The sequence below is a fragment of the Pseudorca crassidens genome, chromosome 15, assembly GCF_039906515.1.
Source record: "Pseudorca crassidens isolate mPseCra1 chromosome 15, mPseCra1.hap1, whole genome shotgun sequence".
Taxonomy (NCBI): Eukaryota; Metazoa; Chordata; class Mammalia; order Artiodactyla; family Delphinidae; genus Pseudorca; species Pseudorca crassidens.
In genome coordinates this window covers 33,265,243-33,281,879 of record NC_090310.1, presented here as the reverse complement: position 1 = coordinate 33,281,879, position 16,637 = coordinate 33,265,243, and the positions used below count along the sequence as shown (strand labels likewise).

Sequence of the window (16,637 nt, the reverse complement as noted above, 5' to 3'; positions counted from 1 at the left end):
TAATAGGAGCTCAAGAAAAGAACAGCATTTTGATAGAGGACTGAAGTGTTTTGCCAACTCTTGATTACCCGTGATAACAAGAATGAGAACCTTGGCCCCAGTTGCCCACAGATTCATTGAATCATGAACTATCCATGCTGGGAGGAACCTTAGGGATCATCTGATACAGCCCCTGCATTTTTCAGACAAGGAAGCAGAGAACAAGAGAGAGTGAAACAGTTGCTTAAAATCTCATGGCTGCCATGGTTTCTGATTTTAGGCCAGATTATTTCCCAAGCCACCAAGCCGATCTTAGAACATTCACAGACAACTTTTAAGACAGACACACATACACAGGCACACACACCTAGGCACACAGGGACACATGTGCACAGACTTATATGCAACCTCATTAATGGATGGAGTTTCTGTTTCCTCCAGGTACTACTCATGATTGGAGGCTACATGACCTCTTGTTTGCAATATAGAAATGTGAACTTGGTAATAGAAACTCCTCCAAATACATGAACATACTTTACTCAGCAGCTTAGCCCCTCTTGCAGCTAACAGAAGGAAGCAGGATAAAGGTGAACATCGTAAGGCTGCTGGGATGACTGTGTGGTCAGTGAAGTAACAGAAGAAATATAGAAATTCAGCTTTACTGAGAGGGTAGCTCACAGCAGTCACATTTTATCCTTATTCAAGCCAGAACCAAAGTGTTTATTATGGCTAGAAAGAGACCCCAAAGGAAATTTGAGTTGACTGAGTGCCAGCTATACACTCTGGTACATATATTATCTTATTTAATCCTCATGATAGCCATATGACTGGTAAAAAAAAAATAGGTATGGAAAGACTATTACTTACTCCAAATCACACAGCCAGTAAATGGTGAAACCAAGAATTAAATGTGTCCAGAGTTTTTTTTTTTTTTTTTCCCTTTGGTTACAGTCTCCTGGTTGCTGTTAGAGCAGTAAGAACATAGTATCCAAGGAAGAGAACAAATTTCAAATAAAAACACCCCAAAGAGTTCATGTTGTCCTAACAGGAGTTATCCTCCTAAATTTGGGGAAATACACTTACATTTTCCTGTTTGTTTCTTTGGTGAGAGGACTCTCTCTTCTCCTCAAAGCCCTATAAACCAATGTTGTCCAATCGGATTTTCTGTGATGATGGAAATGTTCTATAATCTTGCTGTCTAATATGGTAGCTATTGGGTAAGTATGATATACACACAGGATTTCAGAGTCTTTGTAGAATGAAAGAGGGTAAAGTAACTCATTGACATTTTAAGAAAAACTGATTTCATGTTGAAATGATAACATATTTGGATACATTTAATAGGTTTTAAACTTAGTTTTACTTTTTTTTTCTTCTTGAATGTGGCTACTAGAAAATTTAGAATTGCATATGTTGTTTGCATGATATTTCTATTGGCGCCATAGATCTAGGTAGTTTGTCTATGAATATGTGTATATATTTACAATTATATTTTTCTATGTATGTATCTATCATCTATCTATTGAAGGCCATTTTATTTTTAAAAGAAACAATATCATATAGTATATAATGATTTACAATTCGTTATCATTTAACAGTGTAATTAGGATTTTCCCCCCACATTGGTACATATAAATCAACATCGTTCTCTTTAATTACTATATAGCAGTGCTTAAACTGATTTATGAGTTGCTCATCCATTTATACAAAGTGCATGCATGGGTGGATATAAAGTATAGGAAGAGGGACGTTCCTGATGGCACAGCGGTTAAGAATCCACCTGCCAACGCAGGGGACACGGGTTCGATACCTGGTCCAGGAAGATCCCACATGCCGTGGAGCATCTAAGCCCATGAGCCACAACTACTGAGCCCGAGGGCCTAGAGCCCGAGCGCCTAGAGCCTGTGCTCTGCAACAAGACAGGCCACCGCAATGAGAAGCCCATGCATCGCAACGAAGAGTAGCCCCCACTTGCCACAACTACAGAAAAGCCCGGGCACAGCAACGAAGACCCAACACAGCCAAAAATAATTAATTATTTAAAAAAAAAAAAGTATAGGAAGAAAAGCAGGTGCAGTTCTGGAGAATACAACCTTTTAAGAGGTGGGCAGAAGTGAGCCCTGCACACTGGTTTGAGAATAAAGGGACAGAGTGACAGGACCTACCAGGACAGAGGTACTGATGTGAAAACCAAGAGATAGAAAGGCCAATGGGAATTGATCAAATAAGAGACCTTCTGGAAACTAGCCTCTAGATTTAGTAACTAAAGAGGTGACTGCTCATCCAGGAAGTGAGCAGAAGGGCATCTGAAATAACATGGGCTGAGGATTAAATAGAAGTGAGGCAACAGAAGCTATGAATATAGACTTACTTCTCTTTCTAGAATCCTATAGAATCTTAATATAACCTTAGGTTGTTGAGGCAGAAAATGAAATTTAAGCCAGAAAGTATAATAAAAGATCGAATTGACCATATAAATGTTTACATTTTTAAAAATGTAATGTTTAAAAATGCACTATAAAGGAAACAAAAAGATAAGAGGCAAACTGGGAAAATGTTTGCAATCCATGTAGAATACAGTTGTTTGTTTCTCCTAAATTAGAATTTAAACTTCAGCAGGGTAGATACCATATGCTTTTGGCTCAGCATGTATCCCTAATGACTAACAAACTGTCTGGCATAGAGTGGGCATTCCACAAACATTTATTGAATAAATGAATCATATTGGAACTCTCTATTTTGGATTCCCTGGCCTTGCCTTTTCATTATTCTGATGGTAAATTTATAGAAAGGGCATATTCTGTCCCATAAACATTGTCCAGGCTCACCACGTCAAAATATCATCACATGGTAGTGGGTGTGACCTTGGACAAGTTAGTGAAGACTACTGATCTTCTGTTTCCATCTTGGGATAATTCCAGTCCAACCTACTTGGAAAAAGCCAGGAAGAAATACGTACCAAAGAGCCTTGAAAATGGAAAACCACGGTGTACCTACTTGGAATGATTTTTGATAAAATAAGGCTCTCATTTTCCATGGAGTATGGCTAGGTTGAGAAAGGCGGTTCTCCCAATTTATTGTGAATGAGAGTCACTGAGGTGCTCATAAGTTGCCTCTTCCAAGGCTGTGTGCCCAGATATTCTAATGCCTTAGACCTAGGGTGGGCTTTGGCCCTGTGTATTTCTTCAGCTTAATTCGGTAAACGTTTACGAAGGTACATGCACCTGCAAGTGCAGACACCGGACAGGATGCTAGGGCTACATCATTGGGCAAGATACCCTCTGTACCTTGGGAAGCTCAGAGGGAATTATTGGCACAATAATTAGCACAAATACATGGACATCTCTAACTGTAAAATTAGCCCCTCAGCTGATTGTCCTGATCTGCCCATTTCTCAAACATTGATGGGCATAAAAATCACTGGGGGATTTTGCTCCAAATTCGGTGTCTTAGGGTCCACTCACAGAGTTTCTGATTCAATCAATAGGGTGGGGATCCCAGAACCTGTGTTGTTAACAGAACTCCCAGGGTTTTGAATGCTGGGCCTCCATCCACCACCCCTTGATAACTGTTGGCAGAGAGCAAAACTTAACTCTAAAAAACATCAGCACTTGTCTTCTCTGCAGTTCAGAATTTCACCCATTCCTCAGAGGAAACAGGTGTGTTTGCCTTTTCTTCTCCACTCCATAGGAAGCTGAGGTTGATCCGGAGGTTGTTTCTTACCATCTCTTCAAAAGTCAGCCGTGGCATTTCTCTGTGGTGTTAAATGCAAAGAAAGAACTGCCGTAAAGACTACGAAAGAGGGCAGTTAAGGATAAAAGCTACGTAGTGTGAACCATATGCTGTTGGAGCTGCAGAAGGGCTCCAGAAACCAGCGAATGATTTTGCAGACGAGGCGGCGGGTCCAGTGAGGTCTCCTGAAAGACTGGGGTCCACACAGGCAGCCAGCCCCGAGGCAGTTTTCCTGACTCTCTTGTGTCTGGGTTTCATTGTGTATCCTGTCATGACTGATGACCATTGACCAGAGAGCCTGTTTCCTTCTCTTTCAAACAGAAAAGAAACGTTTCTGATATCTCATCAAAGAGTCATTGCCCATTGCCCAAGCAGGGTGTAGTTAATGAGAAAATTATGTGATTTTTTTTTTTTTTTTGTAAATCACAGAATCCTGCTTCCTCAATTACTTCTTTTCTTTCTTTCTTTTTTAAATTTTTATTGGTGTACAGTTGATTTACAGTGTTGTGTTAGTTCCTGCCGTACAGCAAAGTGAATCTGTTATACATGTACATATATCCACGCATTTTTAGATTCTTTTCCCATATAGGTCATTAAAGTGTATTGAGTCGAGTTTCCTGTGCTATACACTACTTCTTTTCTTTAAATGCAAAGCTGAGAACCTGACACTGGGAGTGTTTCTTGTCTGAATTTCTGATGGATTTTAATTTTGCAGCTGTCATCTGGCCCTCACGGTTATTCCCTGATTTCCTTTGTTAGTCCACTGCGTTCATCTTTGGTTCTACTGTAGGGTCCATCGATGGACTGAACTGTAGCTTCAGTTTTCCTTTCTTTGTCTCACTTGTCGAATAAAATTATTGGAGGCTGAGTGGTATTGAAGCCTGAAAGATGTCTGGTGGCCTGTCAGGAAGGTGCTGGAATTAGAGACCACAGTGATACACACTTTCCTGGGAGTCATGTCTTTTTTTCAAAGGATCCTTCTGATAATCCAGACTTCCAAGTTCACAAAAATAACACATTTGTACTACGATAAAGTGGTGAATAGGGCAAACCTTCACTTAGCGCCTCTCCATAATGAATGCATTTCCTCTTGTTTGTTGGGAATTCCTCCAGCCTTTTCTTAAATATATTGAAAATCAAGGGATCAACCAGGGAGTGGGGTGGGTGAGGAGTGGGAGAAGGGATCACACTGCATGGAAGAAACAGACTCTGCCACTGGGAAACCTGGTAAAGGTCTTTTCCTCCTTGTAATTTTATTCTCCACCGCGAGCCACATGAGCTCAGGAATATATGGAAAGATTTACGTTTAATTGTTAAAATTCTGCTCAGCCAGGCCACATCTTCCCCACGATTTGCACTCTTTAGCATTTGTGTGCATTAGGTAATATATTCAGTGTTTCTCGCGGCAATCCAATTTGTGTGTGTTTGGCAGTAACCCAGTTCCACGGGCAAAGGTGTGGGGGGCAGGGAGACCATAAATCTGTCAGGGTAGAGCACGGAGGCGATATTGCTGTGTTTGATGGTGTGCTTGCGTGAACACTCCAAAATGCTGGTGAAGCGATCCCACCTCTTTCCCGAAAGCCTCTCAGGGACAAAATTAATGTATCTCATATTGTATTGATTGGAGCCAATAAGTGCCTAAATGATTTGCTGGAAGGCAGAGAGATTATGCAGGGAAGAGGGGAGACAGGCAGCTTGCAAAGAAGTATGTGGTTTAATTACTGGCTGAATTTCGACAATCCACCCCCTCCCTCAGGAATTTAACAAATAGGCCTAAGTGCACTTTCGCTTTTCTTGACATCTGTTGAAATGGTATCTGCTCGCCATGAGGGGAGTCTGGGAATTGGGCTTGGGGTATTGGTGAGATCAGTGAGCCACAGGAAGTTCCTTTCCAGACTGCAAAATTAGAAGGTGGAAAATACCGCATTCGCACTTTAAGGTTAAGCTATGGAGAGCAGAGCTTTATGGAATAGACTTCTGCCCCCAGTTTAATGAAGCCATCTCCATCTTAAATGCAGGGTTAGACATATGTGTCTGTATTCCAGTGCCTTAAAAGCCCAGGTGCTGGCCCACACACAGCGCTGAACTTGAAAATTGGATGGTGGACGGGTGAATGCTTTATGCATCTGATTTTGAAAACCACTCCTAGTTACCTCCCTTTAATTGCATGGTATGAATTGTTAGGAAATTCTCTTATCTTTTAGGTAAACAATAGATGACTGCTTTTCCTTTCTTTTTTTTAAATGGAAAAAAAAAGAGAAGCCAAAACCCAACTAAAATTTGATGTCGACCCCAGCACAAGGAAGACCAATGTTGTGAATCTGCTAGTGTTTGATGATTACATCAATAATTCAAAGAAAATACCGTCCACTTAATCTCCTTTACGCCTCTCCACTAGAAAGGATCCTGGTTTTATTCGGAAAGTCCTAAAGCTATCATTTTCCTCAGTTCTTTCTGAAATATGTATTTATTTTTTATGCTTGAAATATTTATATATGTTATGGGCCAAATCACATGGAAACCATTTGCTTTCAGAGATCTGATAATCCATTTTACATGGTAGACACAAGACGAGATGTTATCAATAGAAAATTCCATAGTCAACTTGGGAATCTCTTTATCAGTCCATGTCCCTGATTGGGAATTTGATACTTTCTTTGTTAGTTTGTGTATATTGGCCATTCTTTAAAAAAAATACATGTATAAATATATACATATATATTCATGTGTGTGTGTATATATATATATATATATACACATACACACACACATAAATGTCACATATATGGTATCACATAATTGTGACTAAAACTTCCCTTGACTAAGTGGAGAATTAAAATTTCAGAACAACCATAGTCTGTTATCTGACTTCTGTGATGTAGACTAATATCTCAATTCACTGTTATGGTCATTTCTCCTACAGTGTGGCATTTCCCAACAGGAAATGGATATAATGTGCTCAATTAATTAGAGGATATAATTTGCATTAGTTAAACCTATATTGATTGCAAAGTGATTGTGATCTAAAAGTAGTCCCGTGTGTGTGAATGTGTTATGTGTGTGTCTGTATGTGTGTCTGTGTGTCTGTATGTGTGTGTATGTGCGCCTGTGTGTGTGTATCTGTATGTGTGTCTCTGTGTATGTATGTGTATATGTATGTGTGTCTGTGTGTGTCTGTGTGTGTGTGTCTGTGTATATGTATGTGTGTGTGTGTGTTGGAGGTGGTGGTTCTATTCTTGCATATGGCAGATTTTGGAAGGAGTTTTGTACTTATGACTGTGATGTGTGATAAGCCTGATAAGGTTGTTCAAAAATTCCCAAGCAAATAATCTTGCTGGTGGAGACAGAAGAGGTAGGTTTGAAGTGAAAGCTAGACATGCTCACACTTTAGACTGGGTCAGGTTTTATAACTCAATGCATAACTGTCTGCTTTTCTCCATTCTCCTGTGTGTGAACCTCCAACCTATTAGAATGCATATATAGGAAAAATAACCTAGTTCCTGTGGCTCTGGAACTTTCTAGCCCCTATCTACTTTTTCCCACTGGAACTATATTTATAGCATAAAAATCTAAACTTCTGGACTTAAATTGGTCCCATGTTGATGGCCCTGGGGCATGTCGAAGGGCCATCAAAGATGCAGGTGTATTCAATTAAATAGTTATAATGTCAAGGGCATTTTATTGTATCCTAATTCTCTCAGCATTGGTCATGTAGGGTACATGGCAGCTTCTGATGAACCATAGTTCTGGATTTCCTGTGCACCTGGAATATTAGAAAGTTTGCTCCAACTGCCTGCTTTTCAATGAAAATAAACACAGTGATCAGCATCTATAGGTTAAAACAACATTGGAAAAATACTGGAATTTTTCCAGTTTTATATTAAGTCAGTTCTCTTTCTCTATGTATGTGTATGTGTGTAAATAGATAGATGTATAACATCTATACCTGTTAATCTGTCTATCCAGCCACACAGATTTGTTACCTAACAAACACTGATGTAGGGCTTACTCCAGGAAGCACTTACTATTGTAAGTGCTTTACAAATAATTAATCACCTAACAACCCTATGATGTAGGCACTATAGCCCCATTTTACTGATGGGGCCAGTGAGGCACAGAGAGGCAAGTTAACCTGTCTAAGGTCACAGAGCTAGTAAGTGGTAAGGCTAGGATTCAATCCCAGGGGCCCCATATCCCAGGACTTACAATAAAAAAAATAATGGTTTGCGGTTATCCAGCACTTTCTACATGTCCGATAGAGGGATTTAATTTTTCTCTCATTCAATCTTCACAACAAACTTATGAGTTGATTTTCATTATCATCCCTATTTTGCAGAGCCAGGCACAGAAGCTGAAAGAATAACACATCTTTGATCATAAAGTTCAAAGGTGATGGAGTTGTGCTTTACATCCAATTAGATTAGAAAGTTCTCGATATTTTGTAGTGAAAGCTTTGTACATATACATACATGCATATATATCTATTTTCATATATACATGTATGTATAATAAGATGCCTATGAGAACTGAAAAGGCAAGAAACACCTTTTGTTGTGTGGACTGTGTTTGGCTCTCAAACTCACACATCCGTAAAGAGCCATCTTTTCTTACTATTAGCTTAAACAAAGAATTATCTGAGCATTCCCGCCTGAAATTTGAAGGTGTTTGAAGGGATGGAAAGTTCTTTTGAATGCCACAGAGATTGGACCCAACTTCTCTTTCTAATGTAAAAGAATGATCTTCAGCAAATACATGTTTATATTTATTAAAAGAGCATATTTATGAATATCAAGGAGCATCAGCAAACCAATGACTGAAAGGTACAATTGGAGACAGTAGTTGAAAATATGCTGAACTTCTAAGAGAGAAATGGCTGCTTGATCAGAGATCAGTTATAAACCAAGAGCATTGCACCAGCAATAAACTTTAAGTTAATGCTAACAATTTTAATTTGTATCTTTTAATTGTTGAATTCTGAATTGCTTTCCAATCTCCCACAGAGTTTAATGTGTATGCAAATTATGCAGCCAAGAAATTCAAGATGCAAAAGATAGACTGCATTTTGCAAACATACCATAATTATTGCTTAATTTTCAAAGGTTCTTTCTCTTCGTCAGGGTATTGTTCAATTTCCTGAAACTGAACAGAAGACAACTTTTGGTTAATGATTAGTATAAATCTTGTGATGGAACTTAATTGAATGCTAACTTTGTTGTTCTCACAACTGCAAACTATTCAATTCCCTATTTCTCTGAGGTAGGGTTTCTTGCTCTCTTAGCACAAATAACTCGTCTGCTAATAATAGCAGGAAAGAATTATCAGAACATCCTTTTAATTGTCTGAAGGCTGTGCACTCTCATGCAAGCTGTTACAAAAAGGTAAAAACAACTCTTACATCTATTTTAATATTGTGTTTCTTATTAGTTCAAATTAAACTTATCAGTGATCAGTCCTAGCAAAATAAAGGAAAAAGGTATCACTGAAAAAGAATGATGCTGTTCTGTTGTTAACCTTCAAGGTAGGAAATGCCTAGATTTAGGGTGAAAAAATATAGAGAGATAGATAGATAGATAGATAGGGTTGGCCAAAAAGTTCGTTCGGATTTTTCAATGACATATACAGAAAAACCCAAAGAAACTTTTTGGCCAAATCTATAATATTTAGTGTAAACTGACAGCAGCTAAACCAACAGATTTGGTGGAGTAGTAGAGATTTATCTATTAACCATTTAATTTTCAAGTGTTTGTTGATTACCTACTGGACTCCAGGAACTGTCCTAGGTATGGATATTCAGTGTTGAACAGTACTGACTAGTTGCTGTCATTGTGATCAAGTGTTTAAACATGAAACCAAGAAATAAATAAGAGGTTTTAGATGGTGATAACTGATTGGAAGGGGGAAAAGTAAAGTCAGTGAGATACAGTATGATTTGGAGTTGAGGGCAGTGGTGGTCAAGGAAGGCATCATGCCAGAGGTGATGTCAGAGCTCATGGTAAAGGACTGACCCTGGAAGAGTGAGAGACAGAAAGTTCCAGAAAGCGGGGGGACAATTGCAAAGGCCCAGGTGGGAAGAAGCTGCGTGTGTTGGAGAACCAGAAGAGGTTTAACTTAGGTTATGTTGTTATGATAGAATAATGACATTTCCTTTTAGTGTCTCAAAATGCCAACCCCCTTTCACAGTTTGGGTCATTTGCCCTCAGACTATTCCAATCATGAGGGACATTTGATGGGTGGATACAGGCTATTTGTACAGAAGACTTAACACATCAGGCTCTCTAGGGAAAGTAGGAAGGACATTTTAGTTATGGTCTCAGTTCTGGAACTGCTCCTGAGTTTTCCTCAAGATCCCCAGAAATCCTGAAGCTATGTTTTTTACTCCAAGTTCATCAGTGGACCAAACTGATTTGATGATACCTAAACTCACTCTCTCTTTTTTTTTTAATGGTGGTTTTAAATTCTTTTGATTATGAAAATTTTCAAATATAAACAAAAGTAGGGAGAATTAATATAATAGTATACATACTCATCACCAGCTTCAACAACTATTAACTCATGGCCAAGCTTGTTCCTTTCATATTTAACCTTTCTCCCTCTACCCCATGAATATTTTGAAGCCAATCCCAAACATTGTATTATTATACATAATTATATATGTGATATATATTATTATATTATTTGAATATGTATATTCAAAAGATGCAGACTTTTTAGGAAAAGATATCATTATTAACATTATTACATATTAAAAATTAGCAATAATTCCTTAATAGAAACAACTATTCACACATCATATCATTTAAAATATTTATGCATGCGTATTAAAAAGGTGAGGACTCTTAAGGGAAAAAAACAGATTGTATTGACATTATTAGGCCTTAAAAATTAACATTATGGGCTTCCTTGGTGGCGCAGTGGTTGAGAGTCCGCCTGCCGATGCAGGGGACATGGGTTCGTGCCTCGGTCCGGGAAGATCCCACATGCAGCGGAGCGGCTAGGCCCGTGAGCCATGGCCGCTGAGCCTGCGCGTCCGGAGCCTGTGCTCTGCAACGGGAGAGGCCACAGCAGTGAGAGGCCCGCGAACCGCAAAAAAAATAAAAACTTAACATTACTTCCTTAATATAGTCAAATATTCTATCGATGTTCCTTTACATGATTGTCGTCCATATATTTAATTTTGCTTGTTGATCAAATGTTAAAGTAAGAGTGATACACAGTCATCCCTTGGTATCCGTGTGGGGCTGGTTCCAGGACCTCCCAGGGGTACCAAACTTTGGATGCCCATGTCCCTTCTATAAAATGGAGTAGTATGATGGTCCTCCATAGCCTCGGATTCTGCATCAGCAAAGATGAAGGACTGATTGTAGATCAAATTTAAATCAGTCCATATGTCTTTGGAGTCTCTTTTACTCTGTTGGTGCCCCCCCAAGTTGTTGTTGTTGTTTGAACCTTGCACTCTATTTGTGGAGGATACCAGATCCTTGTTATTGGAGGGCCTCCCCACATCTGGCTTTGCTCACTGCGTTCTCTATCCTCTGTTTTCTGCAAACTGGGGGTTAGATTTAGAAGTTTGATGAGATGTAGGTTCAGGTTTTTTTTTTTTTTAAGCAAAACCACATCATAAATGTTACTGCGTACTTCCCTCAGGAAGCATGACCTGTCTGGCTGGCAGTCTTTTGGGGGATTTTTAGCCCCTACTGCCAACCATGGCCATCATTCCTCTCCATTTATTAGGTAGGATACTTCTACAGAGAGACAGCTCCTCTTGTGAATTTGTGTGTGTTTGTTTTTGCTTATCTTGAAGTACACTTCACAAAAGAAATATAGGATACATTGCATCTTTCTTTGTATTTTTCCACTTTTCAAATGACAGAGTTAGTTTGCTTGAGTGTTTCAGAGGTGACCAGTGATTTTTCTTAAGTTCCGTTCTGAAGCCCTATTGTTGAGCCCCGGGAGCTTCTTCCAGCTGGTTTCTTCTTGTCTGAGCACAGACTGTTCTTGCTTTATGAGATGACAAGGTGTTCCCAGATCAACCTGTACATTTCCTGCCCCTGACCTGGACTCAGTCATTTTTTTTTTTTTTTTTTTTTTTAATGGAAGCTCTCCAGAACCAGTAGGTAGCTTAGTTTGGGAGAGTTAGTGAACATCTTTATTTATTTTTAATGTTTATCCAGCACCCATTTCACCTTCTAATAGGAGACTCCCTGTCTTTTGAGAAGAGCAGTTCTGTTTGGTTCTTGTGAACAGGGTTGAATATGTGGGGATATTCAGAGTGACTGAAAGTCCTGGGCATAACAGTTTATTCAGAGATGGGCTCACATTCCAGGTGGACCACTTAGAGTCCCCTGTGGGCCTTGGCTATTAAACTCTATGGAGAAATCATCCTTCCTCATGGGGTTGTTAGGCTGGTTATAGGTGAGTGAGTCTAATGTTGTGGTGGCCATCCTGCCCCCAATATACAGAGACACAATCTAAGAAACTGAGAAAGGAAAAATCTTGATGGCATCATTTGAGGCCCTGGATAGTACCTTATGTCGACTCTTAGGATTAGATTGGGCTCTCCCCACCAAATCCAGAATAATCTCTCCATTTTTAGGTCCACAACCTTAATTATATATGGAGGGTGCCATTTGCTATGTAACTTATCATATTTATAGGTTCTGGGGATTAGAGCATTGGCATCTTTGGGGAGGGCATATTCTGCCAACTACACATAGCTAATCACTGTCCCATCCTCTAACCATCTTTTGATGGATTTAGACATCCTTTCAGTATATTAATACACTTATATTCTTTCTTGTTTGGAAGCTCTTCTTTTGAATGTGAATTTGCATAATTGCTGCACTCAGTCTCTTGGCAATAGAGGGTAAATTCCCAAGAAGATCAGCTATTTTTTTTTTTTTTTTACATAAACTACTTAGGAATTATGAGGGCGGGGCGGGGCTGCTGCCACTGTAGCCCGGCTGTTCTTACAACAGCTCTTGTGCCTTGCTGATGCCTAGAGAAGCTTCAGAATTAGGAAGTATAAGAGTGAGAGGTGGAAAAACCTCCATGTGTTCTCAAGATCAAGATCTCTAGCCAGGGCCTCCTAATGCAGTAGGTACCCAGAGAAGCATATGAAATGGCAGCAAATCTCAGGAAGGGTAGCAAAGGAACCAGTTATAACCCCGGGCTTCTGTGTCCCTTACTCAAATTAGCATTAGCTCCATTGAACTAATAGCAAACTTGTCATCCAATTTTCAGCCACACCTGCCGCTGTCACACTTCCTTGTCTCAGGTGGAAACGTTTCTGGAAAATAATCCATCCGCTCCATCATGGGAAGAGCTGTTACCAGAGAAAAGAATTTGTTGGCAAACTCTGTTTCTTATCCTCTTTGCCTTGAGGACGATAGTTTTGGTGAGCAGGTGTCTGTGGGTCTTACATGGACACCATAAAGTTTTAGAAAGTAGAATTCAGTTAACAAAGTAATAATTCCAGCAACGGTCAGCTACGCCAATGAAATGTCATTCTAGTTGTCTTTCTTTCTTCTTCTTATGTTTTAAATCCATACACATGTCTTTTGAAAACACTGCATAAAGGTGGCCTGATGGGGTTGGGAGCATCTTCAAATGAGAAAATCTCTTGCCCCCGTGACAAATCCACAGGCCTCGCAAGAAACTGCAGATCCCTCACACACGGCCCAAAGAATATATTGACTGCAGCCGAGGCGCATGAGAAGATGATCAATCCAGCAGACCTGCATTAATTGTAAAATAGAAGGGATGGTGAGATCAATGGTGGGAGTGAGGGTGCTGGAGAAACAGCTCCACGTCGAGCTAATCCAATAATGGGGAAGCTGATGTATAGCATATTGGAATCCTACCGTCTGGGCACTTGTCACCATAAAAAATATCCCCCAATTATGGGGAAAAATTGAGCAGGCAGCAGTTGAGGCAACCTAATCAGCCTGATGCCACTGTAGTTGTCCTGATTAAACACTAAGTTAAGTGGCACTCAGCTCGGTAACCTGCCTACAGTATGAAAAATAATCCTGGCGCTGACGTGAGAAGTTTGTATTTTAATCAAAGCCAATTATGAATATTACACGATTCCTGGGCTATTTTCATGTCGTTTAGCTGTGAACATGTTTAACAATTTATGAATGGGTCTTTTGCCATTGGCTACAAGGAAAAAGGGTCCAGTGCTATATTGGGAGGTAAGGTTTCCTGTGCTAAAAATCAATTAGACTTGATACAAGCTCAGAGAACTCTTAAGAAAAAAGAAAAAAAAGAATGCATTCAAGAGGCCCTGGGAGAATTCAAATTTAGTTAACTTCTATCACGGTTTGCCTAAGGGCATCAACTCTATTCTTTGCTGAAAAGCATGTGATCATTCCAGGAGGGCTGAGGCTTAATAAACTGTGGGTACTACAAGGCTTCCTTACACGCATGCGTCATTATTAAGTTCTGCAGTACATGTCCACTGACAATCTAGGACTAAATGGTAAATTTTCCAGGACCCAGAGGAAAATGCTTTTCATGGGCCTTTGGAGAATGCAAAAGAAAGAACTCGCAAGTATTAGCATCGAGCCCACATTTCTGGTTGGACTTCCAATATAGATCCTTATCCTAGGACACTCCCCGCCCCCCATAAGAATCCTTGATTGTTACATGCATTTTCAGGAGAGAACCTGCATAAAGAGTTGACAGGGTCAGGGCTTCCCTGGTGGCGCAGTGGTTGAGAGTCCGCCGGCCGATGCAGGGGACACGGGTTCGTGCCCCGGTCCGGGAAGATCGCACATGCCGCGGAGCGGCTGGGCCCATGAGCCATGGCCGCTGAGCCTGCGCGTCCAGAGCCTGTGCTCCACAATGGGAGAGGCCACAACAGTGTAGAGGCCCGAGTACCGCAAAAAAAAAAAAAAAAAAAGTTCCTACTGAGGGCTGTTGAAAGAATTAAAAGAGGTAAGGTGTGTTAAAAACTTAACCCAGTGTTTTGCTCATAGTATATGTGCAAGTAACAAAAGCCAGTCTCTCTCAGCTGGAAGTGATTTTGTCCGTCCCACCCCCGAGGACATGAGGCAATGGCTGGAGACATTTTTGGATGCTAGAACTGGGAGAGGGATGTTATTGGCCTCTAGTGGGTAGGGTTAAGCGAGGCTGCTAAACAGACAGCAATGCACAGGGCAGCCTCCCACAACAAAGAATTGTCTCTCTCAGAATGTCAATAGTGCCAGGATTAGGAAGCCCTGATGTAATCTATTATGGCAGCATCACTGCTGATGTTCCTTGGAATTGGAGAGGAGGGACGATGATCTTAACAAATCCTATATTTCTATCCCCAACATTAAGGTTCTTTCTAAAAGAAGGAAGGGGAGGTTTCAGAGGACTGCGGAGGAAGTCAGGTAACAATTTTTCACTCAGTAGAGTAAAAACAAATGCATAAGGTAATTAAAGTGGCAGACGTGTTAGGATACGAACTTTTGTACACAGAATAAATTAAAAGAACTGTCCAAAGTTCTGAAACTTTGGCTAACAAACGTTCAAATTGGCAGGTAGACTGAAGTCTAGGTTGGACTACAGTCCTTGCAAAAATGCATCAAAAGGCTTTGGGAAATGTATTCTAGCTTCTATTCCCAGTCTTTTAAGGTGATGACATTGTATCTTGGGTAGGAGAGAATGGATAATAGGCTAAAGACTAAGTTATTTACCAAACTGCAAGCTTCATGAAAACAGGAATTGTCTTTATCATTTTTTTCTTGCAAGCCCCATGGTTAATTTTTTGGGGGGGGATAGACTTTTTAAAATTTTTATTTTTTGTGTGGTAAAACACTTAACATGAGATCTACCCTCTTAACAAATTAATTTTGTGAAGCGTACGATGCATAATTGTTGACTGTAGGTACAATATTGTACAGCACATCTCCAGAACATATTCATTTTGCTTAACTGAAACTTTATTCCCATTCATTAGTAACTCCCTATTTCCTCCTCCCCTTAGCCCCTGGTAACCATCATTTCACTCATTGATTCTATTAATTTGAAGGGTTTAGATATATAAGTGGAATCATGCAATATTTGTCTTTTTGTGACTGGCTAAGCCAGTGAAATAATTTCACTTAGCAAATGTCCTCAGGGTTCATCCATGTTGACCCATATTGCAGAATATTGCAGAATTTCCATATTTTTTTAAGGATGAATAGTGTCCCATTGTATTTTTAAACCACATTTTGTTTGTGGTTTTGTATCTGCATTGGACAGCATAAACTTTGGGTCTGGGATAGAGTAGGTAGTTAATGTTCTCTTTTTTTCTCTCCCCTTAACCACCATCAGTGGTCTGGATTTGTCATGGTGTTTGTAGTAGTAGTTGTATTATGCCACAGGTATTGAAAGGTTTTCAAAATATTTTTAAGTATAATCTTCACAATCAGATGGTGTTGTCAAGACATTATATCGTTATGGAAAAGGCCACCGAGGCTTTGATTGAATCTATGGTCTGGGATTGGAAACCAGGAACTCCGTACATTCCTGAGCTTGCTTTCCTAGGCTGTGGAGTGGATCTAGAGCACGGCTTCCCAGCCCTCGCTGGGCATCAGAATCACCTTACAGAGTTGGCAGAAATACAGAGACCTGAGTGCTATTCCAGACCCGTGGGATCAAAATGTCCTGGTACATAAGGCACCGAGCAGGAGGTTTTTGTAAACAACTTCTAGACAGAAGCTGGAAAGAGGAACAGGCATTCTTCCCTTCCTGTATCAAACATCATCTTAATTTTCAGGACTGCTTTGGATAGAGACTGTTTACATTATTCTGAGTTTCTGGCTAACTTAAGAGCCAATTAGACACCCATTTGCGATTCGTCTCCTCTTGTTAAAACGTTCTTTTAAGCAAACAAGGAAGAGTGATTGTTTGAAATTTTCTTTGATGATTGGAAATCTAGTATTTCATATCTC

General features: G+C 39.9%; 1 protein-coding gene across 25 annotated transcripts in view; it reads left to right on the top strand.

The window, feature by feature from the left end:
* RBFOX1 (RNA binding fox-1 homolog 1) overlaps window positions 1-16,637 on the top strand; it is a 2,180,200-nt gene that overhangs the window by 1,510,477 nt on the left and 653,086 nt on the right. The gene's annotated exons all lie outside the window — the stretch shown is intronic.